Below are 21,097 nucleotides of genomic sequence, written 5' to 3' on the forward strand. Positions count from 1 at the left end.
TTTTTTTTTTTAAAGATTTTATTTATTTATTTGAGAGAGAGAGAATGAGAGAGAACACATGAGAGGGGATAGGGTCAGAGGGCAAAGCAGACTCCCTGCCGAGCAGGGAGCCCGATGCGGGACTCGATCCAGGGACTCCAGGATCATGACCTGAGCCGAAGGCAGTCGCTTAACCAACTGAGCCACCCAGGCGCCCTAGCCTGATCTTTTTAGATAGATAAAAATATCATTTTTCTAGGGGCGCCTGGGTGGCTCAGTCAGTTGAGCATCCAAGCTCTTGATTTCAGCTCAGGTCACAGTCTCAGGGTCCTGGGATCAAGCCCCATGTAGGGTTCTACACTCAGTGGGGAGTCTGCTTCTCTCCCTCTCCCTCTGCCCCTCCCCCCCAGCATGTGCTCGGTGCACTCTTTCTCTCTAAGATGAATAAGTCTTTAAAAAAATATATCATTTTTTTATATTCTAATTCTCAAAATCAAATCCAGCATTGCATAGTTATATATGAGCCAAATATTACCTCACAAGTACATTTTTTCCCTAAGAAAACAGGAAAGTATAAAAATTATTTTTATGTGCACATCTAAGAAATAAAAAATAAAATTGGAAACTCAGAGGCTCCCTTTGTCATCTCTGTAACCACCACTGTAGTTCTACAATAATCAGTCACCTACACAATGGCCAGGCAATGGGGGATCAACTAATGCTTCTCCATCAAAGGAAATGACAAGGGGTGCCTGGGTGGCTCAGTCGTTAAGCATCTGCCTTCGGCTCAGGGTCCTGGGATCGAGCCCCGCATCAGGCTCCCTGCTCGCCGGGAAGCCTGCTTCTCCCTCTCCCACTCCCCCTCTTGTGTTCCTTCTCTTGCTGTCTCTTTCTCTCTGTCAAATAAATAAAATCTTAAAAAAAAAAAAAAGGGAAATGACAAATTCTTTAGTTCTCTAGGTCATACGGTAGGTAAGTGTTTGCAAGAACGTAAAAACACGACCAAGTCATCTGTCAAACTTCAGTCAATCATAAAAGTTTCACTTGATGCAAAAAACTAATTTTAATTTATTTATTTAAGACACAGACAATGGAGACAAGGATTGTCCTGCTGCTTTTGCTTTTAAAGATCCATTCTCTGCTTTAAAGCTACATATGTTCAAAGTGGTAGCAGAGATAACAACTGGTAGTTGGACAGAAAAATCTCCTAATCAAGTTCATTAATTTATTATTTTTATAAAATAATAGTGTGATTCTCTCTATTAAGATGATACCATATTATCTGGGGAGTCAACTCATCATTATTAATTTTAGGAAGCTAATCAAAGCATATCATATCTTAAATCAAAAGTCTTTTAGTGTTGCTTCTGGGGCACTGGGAAAAGACATGAAATAGATTATTATTTTTTATCCTTCTTACTGTTGGTATTTTTTACCCATGTGCATATCCTGCCTTTCTGACAAAGAAGTCCTTTCCTACCACGAATAGAAAGATGGTATAAACTGAGCCAGTAGACTCTTTATCTATTCCAGTTTCCCAAAAATCAGTGTAGCACTGCTTAACCCCCTGCTTCCCAAGAGCACTTAACATTTTCTTAAAACAGAGTTCTTAAAAACAAAATTCAATAGAAAACTTGATTACTATTTATTGAATTATTTTATTATAAAAGATCACCAGTTTTAATTACTATAAATAGAATATTAGTGTAAAATATGTATATATATATATGTAACCATTAACATTTTTAAAACTCACCAATGCAGTACCCAAGATCATTTTTTTTTAAATATTTGATCTAACCCTGAAATGTCTACCACCTTGCAATGAGAACCAATGAAGCCAAGACCAGCTCCCAAATCATTCATATTAGAAGTACTGCTTGTTTTTTTGTTGTTGTTTGTTTCTTACAATGAAAAAATTAAGCACTCAGCCACAATGAAATAAGGTACCAAGTACAGAAATACCCCCAAGGACTCCTCCTTCTCATGTTATATGCACATCTGGGCCAGAGCCCAGTTGGCAACTGTCTTCCCTTCCTTCTTTCCAGCAACTGTGGCCTGGAATATAGACTCTATTTCCCAAACCCCAGCAGCCAGGTGTGGCCATGTAATTAGATTCTGGAAATAAGATGCAAGCAGTAATATGAGGGGCTCTGAGAATGGCTGCTCACAGGAAGCAGACTCAGCAGGGAGAGGCCCCTTTTTGACCTTCATCTAGCCAATTCAGAAGTGATGGCAATAAGTCTGGCAGTCTTGAACCACAAGTAACCTTGAGGGTAGAAGCCACAGGCTAAGATGAAGGTGTATACTCATAGGAATCAAGGTTCCTGAGGACTCCATGGAATTACCATGCCACTTTTTTTTAAATTAATCATTTCCTTTTTTACTGCTTACCACAGAGAATCAAACATATACAGAAATTCTAGTATTCTTTAAACTGGGTGAAAAATAAACTTCTATCCTGTTAAAGTCATGATTATAGGCCCAGAAAAGCAAGAGTAAGCTGTCAATAAAGTCAATTATTAAAACAAAATATTTACGATTCACATGATTACAAGAATATTTGCTCAAGGTACCTCATTCATATCATCCAGTTAATTCTCATAATAGCTATCACCCCAACCTAAGCTATCATCCCAACACACACAGACTTGTCCAACGAACCTTTCAGTCCTCCGCACTTTAGTTCATGCTCTACGTAGTTAAGAATTATCCTTCTCAAGCACCATTTTTATGATCTCATTCTTCTGTCAAGAAGTGACAGTGTTTCCCTACTGCCAATTATATAAAACCTGAAACACAAATCCATTCACTTCTCCCAGTTGCCACCACCCGGGGCTACCATCACTCATCTCCCACAATAACTACTCGAACAGCCTACTAAATCATTTGCCTACTCCCATACCTATTCCTCTCCAGTTCACTGCAGCCAAAGTGATCCCTCCAAAGGGCAAATCTGATATCACTTCCCTGCCTAAAACTAGTCAGTGGCTTCCCACTGCCCCTATTCTTCACGAGGTCTTCCATGAGCTTATCTTATACCCATCACTTTCCTCTTACCACTCACTTCCCTGGTCATGCTGAAATTTTTCCAGTTTCTATAAGGTAACAAGTTCTCTCTTTACAAAAGTTTTGCTCTAGTCCCAGTTTCACTCCAACCAATGTCTCTGTCCCATCCTTGAGGTCTTCACCTGAACATCTCCTCTCCCATTAAGCCTTCCTTGAGCTCTAGACTAACAGAATCTCCTAGCTGTCTGCCCCCACAGTACTCCATACTTCACCTCCCTTCATGACATTCATCACAAAGGTTTATATAAGGGTCTGTCTGGGTCACCACAGTCTAACTGCTAGCACAGTGCCTGGCAAAAAGTAGATGATTAATGAGGTTTTGCTGGATGAATGAATGAGTAAATGAATGAAAAAAGATTATGAATGGAAAACTAGACTCTTAGGATACTACCCACTGTTTTGTCAACTCTTTTTTTTTTTTAGTAATAATGTCTAATCACCTACCATACACAACCCCATATATCCCTCAGCCCCTCTCAACATCAAGAGGTAGCGATCTAAAATGAAATTTAAGAAATTTAACAGAGAGAAGTTTAACTTAATGATGAATCTGTAGAGACATATTTTCTGTAGATGAATCTGAGGCTGTCTTTGAAAAGAGATGGTTTTCAATGTTAGAGAGAACTACTTCATTCATAATGTGCCAGGGTGGATACGAAGTGAACAAATCCAAAGCAGGATTAAGGGGAAGGGGGGATGAACCCTTTTGCCTTAGGAAAGCAAAGTAGGGACAGTTCGTTGTTCTTGTCATTAAGATCTGCTTGTCAGTAAGATCTGCTTCCTCCATTAACACTGAGTATTCTCAGATTCCATTTTGCTATGAAGTAGGTAAGTGAAGGTAATTTTCAACAATACATAGGAAAAAGCCACAGGTACCACCCCTATCCCTATTGGCTGTGAGAGTAGGTAAGATGGCCAGGGGCAGAAATGAGGTAGAGGAAGTGAATAAAGGGAAGGAGAAAAGGGAGGTTTAAAAAAAGGCCTCTGTCTTCATATATAAATATAACAGCAGAACCCAAATTTGCAAGCCTTTGTGAAGATGGAAACTGACAACTATAAAGAATATCCCAACTTGGCATCCAGAAGTGTCTAGCTTGTTATAGATTACATAAAATACTGGCAACTGACCAGGGCTCAGCTTCCAGATTTTATACAGTCAACAAAAATACTTTAGTTTGTGTAGGTTAAAAATATTCTACTCTTTTTGTCCTCCACTTGCTAAGAACAGATATTTTTAGTAAGCACCCAATCAACCTTATCAAAATCAAACATCAAAAATAGACTAGAGGAACACTGGAAGCAAATATGCTATTTTTAGCTCTTCTGACTATTCCCTGCCACTACCCACCAAATTCTGACTGCAGAGACCATGCATAAGAGCTTAGTTATTCTAGGCAGGTTCCTTCTCCCGACCCTTTTTTTTTTTTTCTCCCTGAACACCTGAATGCAGAAAACACTCGATTGATTAAAGATTAATACTGCCGCAAACCATGACAGCCGCCTTTCCTGAGTGGTTTTGGGGGATGGGGAGAAGAGACAATGATAGAAAGCTCTCATCAGTATTCCTCCTGGGGATCTATTACATGAAAAAAAAATTGCTATTTCAATTCCCTTTTGTTGCTAAAAATAGCAGCCTCAATTGATTCAAGCAAACAGGGAAGCGGCTTAGCAGTGCTGAATTTAGAAACCACTGAAGTCCCAAAGAGCAAATGCTAACGTAGTCGAACACATGCCAGCTCATATTTAACAAAGAACAAAGAGAAGCATGCAGGCTCCAAGTTAATAAAACAGCAGCAACTTCCTGCATTTTTATTCAAGAGAGGCAATGAAAGGGATACAAAATAAGATAACTGTCACTTATTCTCCTAATCATAGTTTGATAAAAAAATAATTTTACAGGAAAAATAATCAGATTATGCATAAATCCAGATAGTGTGGGCATTTCCCACAACCCCATGGTTTGGGAAAGTACACATCTTTTTTCAAGCACGGTACATTACTAGAGAAAGAAAATGCCCAGCTTCCAAATGTGCTATCCCCATAGTGAGGCCCCTTTTCCCACTCAAGTTTGCCCACCAGGTTCCCTACTGAGCGGCCCTCTCTCACCGCCCCCCTTCCCCTTCTCTTGACCCAACCAGATACTGCAGATAGGTACAGTTTATCACTTAAAAAACTAACAAACAGAAAAACCAAACCAAAATGACATTCAAAGCACCTAGGTTCAGGACAGAGAAGAAGGAGGAACTGAAAAAGCAGAATCCACTTCAGGCAGCTAACCCCGTGGGCCACCTTCCTGGCAAGGCCTTCCAGCTTCTGCTGGCACCACAACCCAAAACTATCTTCTGCCTGACTTTTTCACTTTGGTTAACTGAAAGCCTTTCCAGCTAATGATTCTTTTCAGTTAATGCCACATCCTCTGTAAAAATGCAAACCCTTGTATAAGAATTAAAAGGCTATCAATCCTTGTGCCTCGGTGATTTAGTGGATTCAGATTGCTTTGTGGTTTCCTTTGGGGACAGCCAAAATGGGGGGGTAATGTGGAAAGGGCATCATAAGTGTACGAATTCTGACCGGGAACAAAGGAGTTACTACTCTGCATCACAAACCTAGGAAAACACCACAGTGGTGTAGGGGCCAAGGGCAGCCTGCCCCAAAATGTCCCACTTTGGCATATTGATTATTTTAAATAAAAGTTACAGAAGAAACAGCTGGTGCAAGGGCACTCAGACCCTCCTCTGTCCCTCTGAAAGCAGGAAACAAATCTGTCATATGAAAGGTACCCTCCCTGTACTAAGAAATAAAAAGATATCCTTATCACCAGAGATAAGAACTTTAGAGCCAAGAAAGCTATAGAAACAAACCTGTTAATTTTTACTATCTCAGCCCAAATTCTGCTTAGAATTCCTTACTTGTTAAAGCTCCCAAATATGTTTTCTTTATCTAGCAATTCCTCATAAATGTATTGTCTCTCTTCCCAAAAAGTATAAAAACTGCTTGCCTTGGTCATCTCTTTGGGTCTCAGTTTCAACATTGGGCCTCCAGGCACACGTAATAAAACGTTGGTTTTTTTCTCCTGTTAACCCGTCTCATGTAAATGTAATTGTTAGTTCAGCTGAAAGACCTTGAGGGGTAGAAGAACAATTTTTCCTTCCCTACAGTGGAAGGACTTTAGGCTTTTGCTATTTTGGTCCAAAAATCAGTATGTGAAGTGGTTAAGAACATGGGTAGAAAAATCAGACCAGCAAGGTTCAAGTCCAGGTTCAAATCCCAACTCTGCCATCTATGAGAGGCTGGTTAACCTCTAGTATCATTTCTTTATTTGTAAAGTGAACACAATACTATCCGTCCCATAGTCATTGTAAAAATTCAGTAAAATAATGTTAATACTCATCATTCAGGATTGTTTGAGAATTAAACAGGACAATGTATGTAATACAATGTACTTAGCACACTACTTGACACATAGTAAATTCCCAAAAATGTTAGCAATAGACAAAGAACACTGGAAAGTGAAAGGTGTATATAGGAAGAAAAATAAAAGAGCTACTAAGGTTAGATATGATACCAGTAGTACAAACAACAAAAGAAAAAATAGGCAAGTTGGACTTCATCAAAACTAAAACCTCTTGCAGGTGTCCGGCTGGCTCAGTCAGTGGAGCATGAGACTCAATCTCAGGGTTGTGAGTTCGAGCCCTATGTTGGGGGTAGAGATTACCTAAAAATAAAATCTTTAAAAACAAAAAAGCAAAAAACCTGAAACTTCTTGAACATCAAATGACCATATCAAGAGACTGAAAAGACAAACCAAAGAATAGAAGAAAATATTTATAAATCATAGTTTTAATAAGGGTCCAGATTCAGAATATATAAAGAACTCCTAACAACTCAACAATAAAAAGACAACTCAATATTAAAATGAGCAAAGGACTTCCAGAGATATTTATCCAGAGAAAGTATACAAACGGTCAAAAAGCACAGGACAAAATGTTCAGCATCGTTAGGGAAATGCAAACCAAAACTACAATGACAAACTAGTTTGGCCACAATTTTTTAAAAAAGAAAATGGAAAATAACAAGTGTTGGTGAGGATGTGGAGAAACTGGAGCCTCAGGACACTGCTGGTAGGAGTGTAAAATGGTGCAGTAGCTGAGGGAAACAGTTCAGTGGTTCTTCAAAAGGATAAACATAGAATTATGATGTGACCCATTAATTCCACTCCTACGTATATACTCAAAAGAACTGAAAACAAGTACTAAAACAGAAACTTGTCCACGAATGTTTGTTAGCAGCACTATTCACAACAGCCAAAAGGTGGAAATGACCAAATGTCCATCAGCTGATGAATGGATAAACAAAATGTGGTCTATCCATACATGGAATATTATTCAGCCATGAAAAGGAATGAAGTACTGACTCATGTTAAAATATGGATGAACAATAGGTATGAACATTATGCTAACTAAAGATGCCAGATACAAAGATCACAAACTATATGATTCCATTTACACAAAACATCCAGAATAGGAAAATCCACAGAGAAAGACAGATTAGTGGTTGCCAGGAGCTGGGGAAAGAGGGATGAGGAGTGACTGCTTAATGGGTATGCTGTTTCCTTTTGATGTGATAAGACTGTCCTGGAACTGGATAGAAGTGATGGTTGCATAACACTGTGAAGCCACTAAATCTCACTGAATTGTACACTTTAAAATGGTTTATGTTTCATTTTATGTTATGAGAATTTTACCTCAATTAAAAAAAAAATCTCTTTCAAAAGTTAGTAAAGATGAGCTTTTTACCAAGGACTAGACCAGAAAAGGAAAAGAAGTTGCTATTTCTCTTGCTGCATCATCCACTGAATTTTGCTGCATCGTCCCTTGAATTTAGGAAGCAAAAATCCAATCAATACCTCATTCGATTTACACAAAAGAATACAGAGGGACCTAAGTTTGGACTGCTTCTATGGGTAGAACAGCCCCTTTTCATGTATCTAATATTGAGCACCTAATATGTGCCAAACACAGGATAGCAAGCACTTTACAGACACTATCTGTTTGAACTGTCCCAACACTTGATTAGGCACAATTAGTAGCTGCCCCAGAACTAAATTAGGGTTACAGAAAATAAGAGATTATAGCATCTGGCTTTACAAATAAAGAAACCATCTCAGGAGAGCTTAAATGACTTGCCAGTGGTCACACCGCCCTAAGTCTGTCAGAACATTGACCCACTACACAACAGAATATGACTTATAAACTTGAAACAACCTACAATATTCACATTAGCAATAATGCATGCTGCATACACAAATACTCCAAAGTCCCTTCCTCATTCATCTGATAATGTAGAATCCAACTTTATTTTTCACTATTCCTTAACCATCCTCGTAGCCCAAGCCAGTCTATCTAATGTTTCCCAAATATAACATGCTAGGGAATCGGCTCCATGTTGTGCTCAAGTCAACCCTCATATTGAGAGTGGCGTTTCTCTTCACTCCCCACTGGCATCAGCCACCTTGCCATCAGCTGAACTTCTAAGCTTTGCAAACCACAAAAATCATCAGGTCTAGCTAAGTGGGCTCTAGGATATCAAAGCCCTGACTATTCTCCTAATAGTAGAAGCTAAAGAATGTGTACAAGTTCAAAATAACTGGAAGCAAAGAAACAGAACCAAAGTTCCCTGACTTTTTGTCTGGTTCTTAATCCTAATGATTAATTAGATCATGAAACATGGCAAGGAAAAAGAGTTGATGGTATAGTTATGAGATTCTTATCTCCAATGTTATATAATCCTGGCTTTTTCTTTTCTTTTTTAAAGATTTTATTGTTTATTTGTGAGAGAGAGAGAGTGTGTGTATGAATGAGAAAGAGAGCATGACCGTAGAGGAGCAGAGGGAGAGGGAGAAGCAGATTCCGTGCTGAGCACGGAGCCCACGGCGGTGCTGAGCACGGAGCCCAAGGCGGTGCTTGATCCCATAACCCATGAGATCATGACTTGAGCCTAAACCAAGAGCCAGGAGCTTAACCGACTGAGCCACCTAGGCGCCCCCTGGCTTTTTAATGTAGATGGAGTAGCTAACATTCAAATGGTAAGTGTCCCGTCTATGCAACTGTTTTATGTTCAACATAAATTATCACATTCCCTTTACTCCTATGTAAGATATCTGTATCTCGTAAGTGCCTATAGGCTTGAAGTTACTTAAATAAGTCCAAATTGGAACAGTCCTGTCGCTGAAATAAGAAATATTAGCTTTTGGGGCTCATTCGGTTGAGCCTCCGTCTCTTGATTTCAGCTCAAGTCATGATCTCAGGGTTGTGGGATCAAAACCCAGGTCAGGCTCAGTGCTCAGTGGGGGAGTCCCTTTGAGATTCTCTCTCCCTCTGCCCCTCCCGCTTATTCTTTCTCTTCCTCTCTCTCTTAAAATAAATACATAAAATTTTTTTTAAAAAAAGAAATATCAGCTTTTGACATATCTTATGGTTGTACACATTTAACTGGTAGAGTAATAACTAAATCAAACATTTCTTTAGCTTATAAACAGTAGGCAAACACACTAGCTGGTCAATAGCGCTTACTACATGAATGTCCTTGAAATAAACAATTCAGTCCTGATAAAAGTGAGAGTTGTAAGGAGATCTACTTGGTAATTCCAATAATTAACTTCTTCTGAATGGCCCAAATTTATATACACCAAGGTAGATAAATATCCAGACAATTATTTGGCTTGTTTCAACTTAACTCATTCAGTTTAAGCTTTTAACAATATTCTTCAGCTAAGAAGTGGGTAAAATCCTCCAAAACAAAGAGACCTTGGATTTCAGTCACTCTGATAGATAAGACCCTCCCCACTAAGATGCCAATCTCCTTTTAAGCCACTAGGCTTATCACAGTAACACTATAATAAAGTCATAGTTTGAGCCAGAGTCTGCTGTGAATAATTTCTTCCTCAAGGAATAAATACTTCCCTAAAGACCTAAATGTTAATGCTTTAGTCAAAGAGGCCTCACCGCATCCCTAGGTACTTTATACCTAAGAGAAATCAAGTTCATCTACTTGTGCTGCCTGACTCAAATCTGATCAAGAACTTTAAAATATCCTCCCCAAAAGATAGTCTGATAAACAATTTGTGATATATAGCTTGAAGACTGAAATAAATAACACATCAACCACAAAAATTTTTTAAGGTGGTTTAAATTAATTAATTAATTTATTTAATTTTAGTGAGGTCTACACTCGATGTGGGGCTTAAATTAACAATTCCAAGATCAAAAGTCACATGCTCTATCAACTGAGCCAGCCAGGCGCCCCTCAACAACAAATTTGAGGTAGGAAATGAAGAAATCTAATCTATTCTCTCCAAGTTTTTTTTCCCCCCTCATCCCTGAAGAGCCAAAACCATGGAAGCACAATTCCCGCCTGTCAGACAACATCTGGCTAGATCCTCATTCTACTTTTTAGGAAAACCCAACACTGCCAATGCAATTATGCTAAGCAACTCAACGACTATCACACTTTTCAAAATGAACACTCAACGAGATACATTTCCAACAGAATCTTTTAAAGGAGCTTCATGTAATCCAATACTATTTTTCTGAGTTATATGGATTATATTGTACATAAAACAGCTGTGAATCGACCAGGAGTCGGGAAACCTATGATCTAGTCCTGGCTCTGCTAAGTCTTCCTGGCCCAGTAATTAACATTTCTTTTTTTTTTAATTTAAATTCAATTAATTAACATATAATGTATTATTGGTTTCAGAGATAGAAGTCAGTGATTCATCAGTCTTAGATAATGCCCCGTGCTCATTACATCACTTGCCCTCCTTAATGTCCATCACCCGGTTACCCTATCCCCCCTCCCTGCAAGCAACCCTCAGTTTGTTTCCTATGATTAAGAGTCTCTTCTGGTTTGTCTCCCTCTCTAATTTCATCTTGTTTTATTTTTTCCTCTCTTCCCCTATGATCATCTGTTTTGTTTCTTAAATTCCACATATGAGTGAGAACATACGATAATTGTCTTTCTCTGATTAACTTATTTTGCTTAGCATAATACCCTCAAGTTCCATCAACGTCATTACAAATGGTAAGATTTCATTTTTTGATGGCTGAGTAGTATTCCATGTATATATATATACACCACATCTTCTTTATCCATTCATCTGTGAATGGACATATGGGCTCTTTCCATAGAAAGATGGCTATTGTGGGCATTGCTGCTATAAACATTGAGGTGCACATACCCCTTTGGATCACTACATTTGTGTCTTTGGGGTAAATCCCTAGTAGTGCAATTGCTGGGTCATAGGGTAGCTCTATTTTCAACTTTCTGAGGAACCTCCATACCATTTTCCAGAGCAGCTGCATCAGCTTGCATTCCCGTTGTAAGAGGGTTCCCCTTTTTCCCCTTTCTCTTTACCGATATCTGTCATTTCCTGACTTGTTAATTTTAGTCATTCTGACCAGTATAAGGTGGTATCTCATTGTGATTTTGATTTGTACTTCCCTGATGCCAAGTGATATTGAGCAATTTTTCATGTGTCTGTTGGCCATTTGTATGTTTTCTTTGGGGAAATGTCTGTTCATATCTTCTGCACATTTCTTGACTGGATTACTTGCTTTTTGGGTGTTGAGTTTGATAAGTTATTTATAGATCTTGGATCCTAGCCCTTTATCTGATAAGACATTTGCAAATATCTCCCATTCTGTGGCTTGCCTTTTAGTTTTCTTGACTGTTTCCTTTGTGTCCAGGAGCTTTTTACCTGGATGAAGTCCCAATAGTTCATTTTTGCCTTTGTTTCCCTTGCCTTTGGAGATGTGTCTAGCAAGAAGTTGCTCCAGCAGAGAGGTTGAGGAGGTTGCTGCCTGTATTCTACTCTAGGATTTTGATGGATTCCTGTCTCACATTTAGGTCTTTTATCCATTTTGAGTCTATTTCTGTGTATGGTGTAAGGAAAATGGCCCAGTTTCATTCTTCTGCTTGTGGCTGTCCAATTTTCCCAACACCATTTGTTGAAGAGACTGTCCTTTTTCCATTGGATATTCGTTCCTGCTTTGTCGAAGATTAGTTGACCATAGAGTTGAGGGTCCATTTCTGGGTTCTCAATTCTGTTCCATTGATCTATGTGTCTGTTTTTGTGCCAGTACCATACTGTCTTGATGATTACAGCTTTGTAATAGAGTTTGAAGTCCGGCATTGTGATGCCACCAATTTTGGTTTTCTTTTTCAACATTCCTTTGGCTATTCAGGATCTTTTCTGGTTCCACACAAATTTAGGATTATTTGTTCCAGCTCTGTGAAAAAAGTTGATGGTACTTTGATAGGGACTGGATTGAATGTGTAGATTGCTCGAGGTAGCATAGGCATTTTAACAATATTGGTTCTTCCAATCCATGAGCATGGAACGTTTTTCCATTTCTTTGTGTTTTCCTCAATTTCCTTCATGAGTGTTCTATAGTTTTCTGAATACAGATCCCTTGGCCTCGTTGGTTAGGTTTATTCCTAGGTATCTTATGGTTTTGGGTGCAAATGTAAATGGGATCAACTCCTTAATTTCTCTTTCTTTTGTCTCATTGTTAGTGTGTAGAAATGCAACTGATTTCTGTGCATTGATTTTATATCCTGCCACTTTGCTGTATTCCTGTATGAGTTCTAGCAATTTGAGAGTGGAGTCTTTTGGGTTTTCCACATAGAGTATCACATCATCTGTGAAGAGTGAGAGCTTGACTTCTTCTTTGCTGATTTGGATGCCTTTTATTTCTTATTGTTGTCTGACTGCTGAGGCTAGGACTTCTAGTACTATGTTGAACAACAGTGGTAAGAATGGACATCCCGGGCGCCTGGGTGGCTCAGTTGGTTAAGTGACTGCCTTCGGCTCAGGTCATGATCCTGGAGACCCGGGATCGAGTCCCGCATCGGGCTCCCTGCTCGGCAGGGAGTCTGCTTCTCCCTCTGACCCTCCTCCCTCTCATGCTCTCTCTCTCATTCTCTCTCTCTCAAATAAATAAATAAAATCTTAAAAAAAAAAAAAAAAAAGAGTGGACATCCCTCCCGTGTTCCTGACCTTAGGGGAAATGCTCTCAGTTTTTCTCCACTGAGAATGATATTCACTGTGGGCTTTTCACAGATGGCTTTTTATGATACTGAGGTATGTATCCTCTATCCCTACACTGTGAAGAGTTTTAATCAAGAAAGGGCTGTACTTTGTCAAATATTTTTTCCACATCTATTGAGAGGATCATGTGGTTCTTGTCCTTTCTTTTATTTATGTAGTGTAGCACACTGATTGACTTGCAGATGTTGAACCATCCTTGCAGCCCATGAATAAATCCCACTTGGTCGTGGTGAATAATCCTTTTAATGTACTGTCGGATCCTACAGGCTAGTATCTTGGTGAGAATTTTTGCATCCATGTTCATCAGGGATATTGGTCTGCAATTCTTTTTGGTGGGGTCTTTGTCTGGTTTTGGGATCAAGGTAAGGCTGGCCTCATAGAATGAATTTGGAAGTTTTCCTTCCATTTAGATTTTTTGAAACAGCTTCAGAAGAATAGGTATTAACTCTTCTTTAAATGTTTGGTAGAATTCCCCTGCGAAGCCATCAGGCCCTGGGCTCTTGTTTGTTGGCAGATATTTTTTATTACTGCTTCCATTTCCTTGCTGGTTATGAGTCTGTTCAGGTTTTCTATTTCTTCCTGTTTCAGTTTTGGTAGTTTATAGTCTCTAGGAATGCATCCATTTCTTCCAGACTGCTTAATTTGTTGGCATATAGTTGCTCATAATATGTTCTTATAATTGTTCGGATTTCTTCAGTGTTGGTTGTGATCTCTCCTCTTCCATTCATGATTTTATTTATTTGAGTCCTTTCTCTTTTCTTTCTTATTAAGTCTGGCCGGGGGCTTATCAATTTTATTAATTCTTTCAAAGAGCCAACTCCTAGTTTCGTTGATCCGTTCTACTGTTCTTTCGGTTTCTATTTCACTGATTTCTGCTGTAATCTTTAGTAATTCTCTTCTACTGAGTTCAGGCTTTATTTGCTGTTCTTTCTCTAGCTGCTTTAGGTGTAAGGTTAGGTTGTGTGTTTGAGACCTTTCTCGTTTCTTGAGAAAGGCTTGTATTGCTATATACTTCCCTCTTAGACCGCCTTTGCTGCATCCCAAAGGTTTTAAACAGTTGCGTTTTCATTTTCATTTGTTTCCACGAATTTTTTAAATTCTTCCTTAGTTTCCTGGTTGACCCATTCATTCTTTAGGAGGATGCTCTTTAGCCTCTACGCCTTTGAGTTCTTTCCAATTTTCCTCTTGTATTTGAGTTCTAGTTTCAAAGCATTGTGGTCTGAAAATATGCAGGGAAGGATCTCAATCTTCTGGTACCAGTTGAGACCTGATTTGTGACCCAGGATGTGATCTATTCTGGAGAATGTTCCATGTGCACTCGAGAAGAATGTGTATTCTGCTGCTTTAGGATGGAATGCTCTGAATATATCTGTGAAGTCCATCTGGTTCAGTGTGTCATTCAAAGCCTTTGTTTCCTTGTTGATCTTCTGCTTAGATGCTCTGTCCATGGCTGTGAGTGGGGTGTTAAAGTCCCCCACTATTATTATATTACCAATGTATTTCTTTAAATTTGTTATTAATTGGTTTATATAATTGGCTGCTCCCATGTTAGGGGCAAAAATATTTACAACTGTTAGATCTTCTTGTTGGATGGACCCTTTAATTATAATATAGTCTTTCCTCATCTCTTATTAGTCTTTGGTTTAAAATCTAATTTGTCTGATATAAGGATTGCCATCCCAGCTTTCTTTTGATGTCCATTAGCATGATAAATGGTAAGTAATAATAATAAATGATAAATCTGGAGGTGTCTTTGGGTCTAAAATGAGTCTCTGGCAGACAGCATATCGATGGGTCTTTTTTATCCAATCTGATACCCTGTGTCTTTTGATTGGGGCATTTAGTCCATTTACATTTAGAGTAATTATTGAAAGATATGAATTTAGTGCCATGGTATTACCTGTAAGGTGACTGTTACTGTATATTGTCTCTGTTTCCCTTCTGGTCTATGTTACTTTTGGGCTCTCTCTTCGCTTAAAGGATCCTTTTTAATAGTTCTTGCAGGGCTGGTTTGGTGATCACAAATTCTTTTCGTTTCTGTTTGTCCTGGAAGCTTTTTTTCTCTCCTTCTATTATGAATGATATCCCAGCTGGAAAAAGTATTCTTGGCTCCGTATTTTTCTCATTTAGCACCCTGAATATATGATGCCCATCTTTTCTGGCCTGCCAGGTCTCTGTGGATAGGTCTGCTGCCAGTCTAATGTTTCTACCCTTGTAGGTTATGAACCTCTGTCCTGAGCTGCTTCCAGGATTTTCTCTTTGTCTCTGAGATTTCATGTCAGGGTGCTGACCTATTTTTATTGATTTTGAGGGGGGGCGGTTCTCGTGCCTCCTGGACTTGGATGCCTGTTTCCTTCCCCAGATTAGGGAAGTTCTCTGCTATCATTTGTATCAATACACTTTCTGCCCCTCTGTCTCTCTTTCCTCTTCATCTGGGATCCCAATTATTCTAATATTGTTTTGCTTTATGGTATCACTTATCTCTCAAATTCTCCCCTCATGAGCTAGTAGTTGTTCATCTCTCTTTTTCTCATCTTCTTTATTCTCCATCATTTGGTCTTCTGTATCACTAATTCTCTCTTCTGCCTCATTTATCCTAGCAGTTAGAGCCTCCACTTTTTATTGCATATCATTAATAGCCTTTTTTATTTTGACTTGATTAGATTTTTAGTTCTTTTATTTCTCCAGAAAGGGATTCTCTAGTGTCTTCTATGCTTTTTTCAAGCCCAGCTAGTATCTTTATAATTGTTATCCTGAACTCTAGTTCTGACATCTTATGTCCATACTGATTAGGTCCCTGGCAGTCAGTACTGCCTCTTGTTCTCTTTTTTGAGGTGAGTTTTTCCGTCTTGTCATTCTTGAAGAAAGTGGTTGCTTTACTATCTGTAGAGTTGCAGTTATTCTTTTCTTAGATCTCCGGTTGAATTCACAGGTGTTCAGAATGATTGGATAGCTATCTACCTGAATTCCTGGGACCAGACAAAACCAAAGTCACCTATTCCTCCGCCATCTTGGCTCTTCTCAGTAATTAACATTTCTGAGCCTCACTTTCAGCATCTCTTAAAGTGTAGTCACAGATTAAACGAGTGGCCAAGACTCTGATTCCATGACTATGATGAATATAAAGTTATAGTAATAATTTCTCATTCAACTTTAATTTCTGGAACAAACAAATATCCAGAAGCTGTAGAAACACTGTAGGTCAAGTGAGAGCTGTGATTTATTTAAAACAATACAGCTGGCTCATCTTCAGGAATTCAAGGGAGAAAAAACATGAATAACTAAATTAAAAAAAAAACACTTTTATTTTCAACTTTTCTTCCACAGACCTTTAACATGAAAGGTAAAAAATTTGAGGCCTGTTTCTATAACTTTTATTTTACCTGTGAACCCTTGGGTGGGTGCTAAAGACCAGTGAGATAATTTTCTCCTTGCCATTTGAAGCCTACCTCATCCAAGTTCATGGATAAGCCACTGCTGTAAATGTAAAGGTTAGGTAGCAAATGCAGCTGACTGGGAGCATTATGGAATCAGAAGAAGCATAGTATCCTTCCTTCAAGATGCTACCTCTTACACAGAGAAGTTCTAACAAAAAGCTGATTGATCTAAAATGCAATCTTATGTTATCTTTCAATGGTCTTCTTCATTTACTCACACCCCTTTTTATTCTACAAAGGAATTACAGAAACTCACTGGTCTAGGCAAAGTTCCCATAACTTTTTCAAATGTAAATGATTCAACAGAGTTTCATTACCAGAACTAGACTGAAAGAGTAAGGTCTCTGATGCCTTAAGTTAAAAGTTGTCTTGTTTACTGACCTACTCCCCCTCCCTCACAGGTATGCTGGTAGGATTAATACTATCTGTTATTTAATGTTTTGAAAACACCTTCAATTCCTCACAAGATTAGAACAGTGCTAAATTTATAAATTTCAGTGTTCTATTGGATTCTACTAGACGTACAGTATCCCATGTTTTTCTTAATTGGTCGTTGATCCTTAAGATACAGGGCATCTGAAGCAATTCTTTAAATGTCACACGCCTTTCCATGCCATCTGCTGGCCCTTACTAACTTAATGCTCCACTGCCTTTCCTTTTCAGTTTTTCAGAATGAACATGACCTTTAAAATGCTGGTACATTGCGGCAATGTTTGCAATAGTAAAATTGAGACCATTTAATGCTAAAGAACCATTAAATAAATTATAATACATAATTAAAGAATATACATAGTGTATATATACAATGTATATATAGTTTATATATAGTATATATAGTATACAATTATGGCATATATAGTAATATATAATATACCCATATCTATATTATATATAGGATACCTATATTATATATTATAGTCATCAGTACAATGGAAACACAATGCAGCTATAAAAAATTATAGCACCAAAGAACAGCTATTGGCAGTAAAAGGTATCTATAAGTATATTGTTCAGTGAGGACAAATTAGAGCAAAATTGTATAGAGCAACACTGATCATATTTGTTTTAACAATGTTTATTTCTCCTGAAGATCTTAGTTGGAATTTCTTTCATAAGATTTTATTCAAATTCGAGTTAGTTAATATATAGTATAGTATTAATTTCAGGGGTAGAATTTAGTGATTCGTCACTTTCATATAACACCCAGTGCTCATTACAACAAGTGCCCTCCCTTAATGCCCCTCACCCATTTACCCCCATCCCCCCACCCCCTTAGTTGGAATTTCTAATGACCATTATCTAATGATGAGCCAAAAGAAGTTTACCAATACTCTAACTTATAAATAAGCCAATTCCCAGACGCAACAGGAGTAGCAAGTCCAGTTACCATCTTTTATATAAAAAAAGATTTACATACACACATATGTGTATGTTTGTGTGTATGCTGGAGAGGTCTAAAAAGTGTAAGAGGTCATACATAGACCAAGAAGTTGATGGGAATTACCTCAGAGGACTGTTAAGTACTTTTTCTTTTCTTTACTCAGTGGCATTTCCTATTTTTTTAATAATAACTAAAGGGATAAAGTTTTTATAAAGTATAAAATTATATTCTGTAAATGCTAATTTAAACAGAATTACACTACAGAAGCCCCTATATGGTTATTGCCACAGTAAGATGGTCTGTTTAATTAGTTAACATTTAAAGCCTAGGACAGAAAAGCACTTAATAAACTCAGGCTTTCCAGAAATGAAACAAAGAAAGGCACTGGACCTATTCTACCACTTCTAGAAAAGTGGGCAGCCACTGCTCACTATACACCAACTGCCTGCTTCAAGTTCACCTCTCCTGGCCTGAGACCAAGAGGTACAACAGGCAAAGCAGAGAAACAGGACTGATTAGAGAGGGGGATTATTGTGGATTTCTACTGTTTTACCCTAATAGCAAGTACTTGAAGAAAGAGTTGTAAAACAGCATTAGGAGATGGGGGTATGTTCTATGGGGGTAATTTATACCAACCAAGTGCCTTATAATCATGAATTACTCCTCATGCTAAAAATTCAACCAGTCTCAAAGTTCACATAAAGTTCCTTCTAAACTGGGTCTTCACTAGACTCTTTTACTCACGTTTTATCTAAATATGACAGGGCTACTTTGGGCAAGTTAGCGGATACCATAGAAGAATATTCAGGGAGGGGCGCCTGGGTGGCTCAGTTGGTTAAGCGTCCAACTCTTGATCTCAGCTCAGGTCTTGATCTCAGGGTTGTGGGTTTAGGCCCCACATTCGACTCCACACTGGGCAGGGAGCCTACTTTAAAAAAAAGAATCTTCAGGGAAATAGCTACTGAAAATAATGAGAGCTGCTGTAATATTTTACATTGAATTTGTTGTCTGACAGAACCTACTTATTCCTTCTAACAAGGGCTACTCAATCTAAGAGAACCAACAAGGCCATCCTTGGCTTCAGCGGACCTCTTGGCCTGTAAGAGGCCATAGTCCTCTCTATCATATACTATCTGTCCTCATCACTGAGAATGAGCATGATATTATATACTGACCAAGTCCTCAATATAAAGTGTATTTAAGTGTATTTAAGGAAGTTTACCCCTAAATAGCTGTGGCTTCACATTTATATACTATATAAATAAAATCTATTCTTTGAAACTCCCTCCCCTACCCCAATGAACTTAATAGAAGTCTTAAGAATCTTTTTGGAATGTGAACATCCCCACACACCCAACTTTAGCTATTTTTGTAAATTTATATTTTCTTATACCAGGTTTTCTTACAAGTGGACCACACCTGTATTCTGACAGGCTGGCAGCTTCTCATTTGGGACAGAACGTGTACAAGAAACCAGAGGGAAATTTTAATAGACAGGCCATGTCATAACATTTGTTCTTATAAGAGTTTTTCAGATACTACCTAAATGTGTTTAATCTTGGAAACTCAGCCCATTAGAAGGCCAATAATGAAGTTGGGAAATTCCTCTTTCATTCATTTCAAGAGATAACCTAGTGGAGAATCAAACAAACAAACAAAAACACTCTCTCCATGAGCACAGGATTCTAAGGGTACCTGTTGAGTAAGGTATATTCCTGGGGCTTGGCACCAGGAAGCATGTCCCTGAAGTAGGACAGAGCTCTGGACCAAATCGCAACCAAATGTGAGCCTCAGGCAGAGCTGCGGAAATCGGGGTAACAGTGCTTATATGAGCCATCTCAGCCTGACACACACCCTTAATTTCTCCTTTCTTCCTCTGCTCAGGCTTCTGGGATTCAACCTGCTTACACTTCTGTCATCATTACTCTCATCTACCCCATGCCCTCTTCTTGTCCTCATAGACAAATAACCCTGGTCTGAGGTACTTAACTAGCTCAACTTACTCATCCGTAAAATGGCAACAGTAGAAGTACTTAAGTCAGAGATTGGGGTAGGAGTATGGATATCAAATCCTTGCAACAGTTCCTGGCACACAATTAGCATGATATTAAGTGTCAGCCATTACACGTTATTATTATTGTTGTTTAGAACAATGTTGGATATAACAGCACTCTACATTAGTATCATTATTTAAGTATCTGGTTGCTCGTCGTTATAGAATAGTAATAAGAACATGGGAAGTTTTTTAAATTTAGAAATCTTACACAAATCTTATCTTATATTCATGGTTCCTGACTACTTGCTGACTCACAGAACTCTCATCGGAAGTCCATTTTGAGGGTGACACCTCCACCTTTTCTCACATCTGTACCTCTGTTGTGCCTTTCTCTTACTGAGCCTTCATTTACTGAAACTCAATTCTCTTGTGGCCTAATTTAAATGGGCCCTCCTTTCTGAGGCCCACCATCTAATATACTAATAACTTCCTTTTGTTTATTTTGTCTCTCCAATTAGAATATAAGCTTCATGAGGATAGAGATTATTATAATTTACTTATGGATGAGCCCCCATGCCTAGAATAGTATCTGGCATATATATTTTCAATAAATATTGTTAAAGGCTGACTGTGCCATCTGGCCTACCCCAGACTCATCAAATAAATCTGTTTGAACCACCATACTCAGGTATTCTGTTGCTTACAGCTAAATACATTCCTGACTGTTAAAGTACCATAGAATACTGGTAAAATATTTGTTATTATTATGAATTAGCTAGTATTTATATGTGCATACTATGTTCTAGATATGACATTCCATATTTTTAGCATATTGCTACATAACAGTAACTTTTGAGGTACATACCAATTTTACAGATGGAGAAACTGAGGCTCAGGGAACCTAAAACAGCTTGCCCAAGGTAACACAAATAGGAAATAACAAGCACAAATTGTAAACCCAAGTTTCTGGCTCCAGTGCATACATTTTTACCTAGTGTACAATACTGCCAAGTCTGTGAAATATTAATAAAGAAGTCTTCTCTCCTTAAAATAACTAAGCTCTACAGGTTAGGAATCCTATTATCCAAGCCATGATATCCACCAAAGCAATTAATGTGTTAACT

General features: G+C 38.3%; 1 protein-coding gene across 3 annotated transcripts in view; it reads right to left on the bottom strand.

Moving 5' to 3' along the window:
• HSD17B12 (hydroxysteroid 17-beta dehydrogenase 12) overlaps positions 1-21,097 on the bottom strand; it is a 225,367-nt gene that overhangs the window by 173,640 nt on the left and 30,630 nt on the right. The window lies entirely within an intron of this gene.

This window comes from Leptonychotes weddellii, chromosome 11 (genome assembly GCF_054177405.1).
Source record: "Leptonychotes weddellii isolate Sample4059 chromosome 11, ASM5417740v2, whole genome shotgun sequence".
NCBI lineage: Eukaryota > Metazoa > Chordata > Mammalia > Carnivora > Phocidae > Leptonychotes > Leptonychotes weddellii.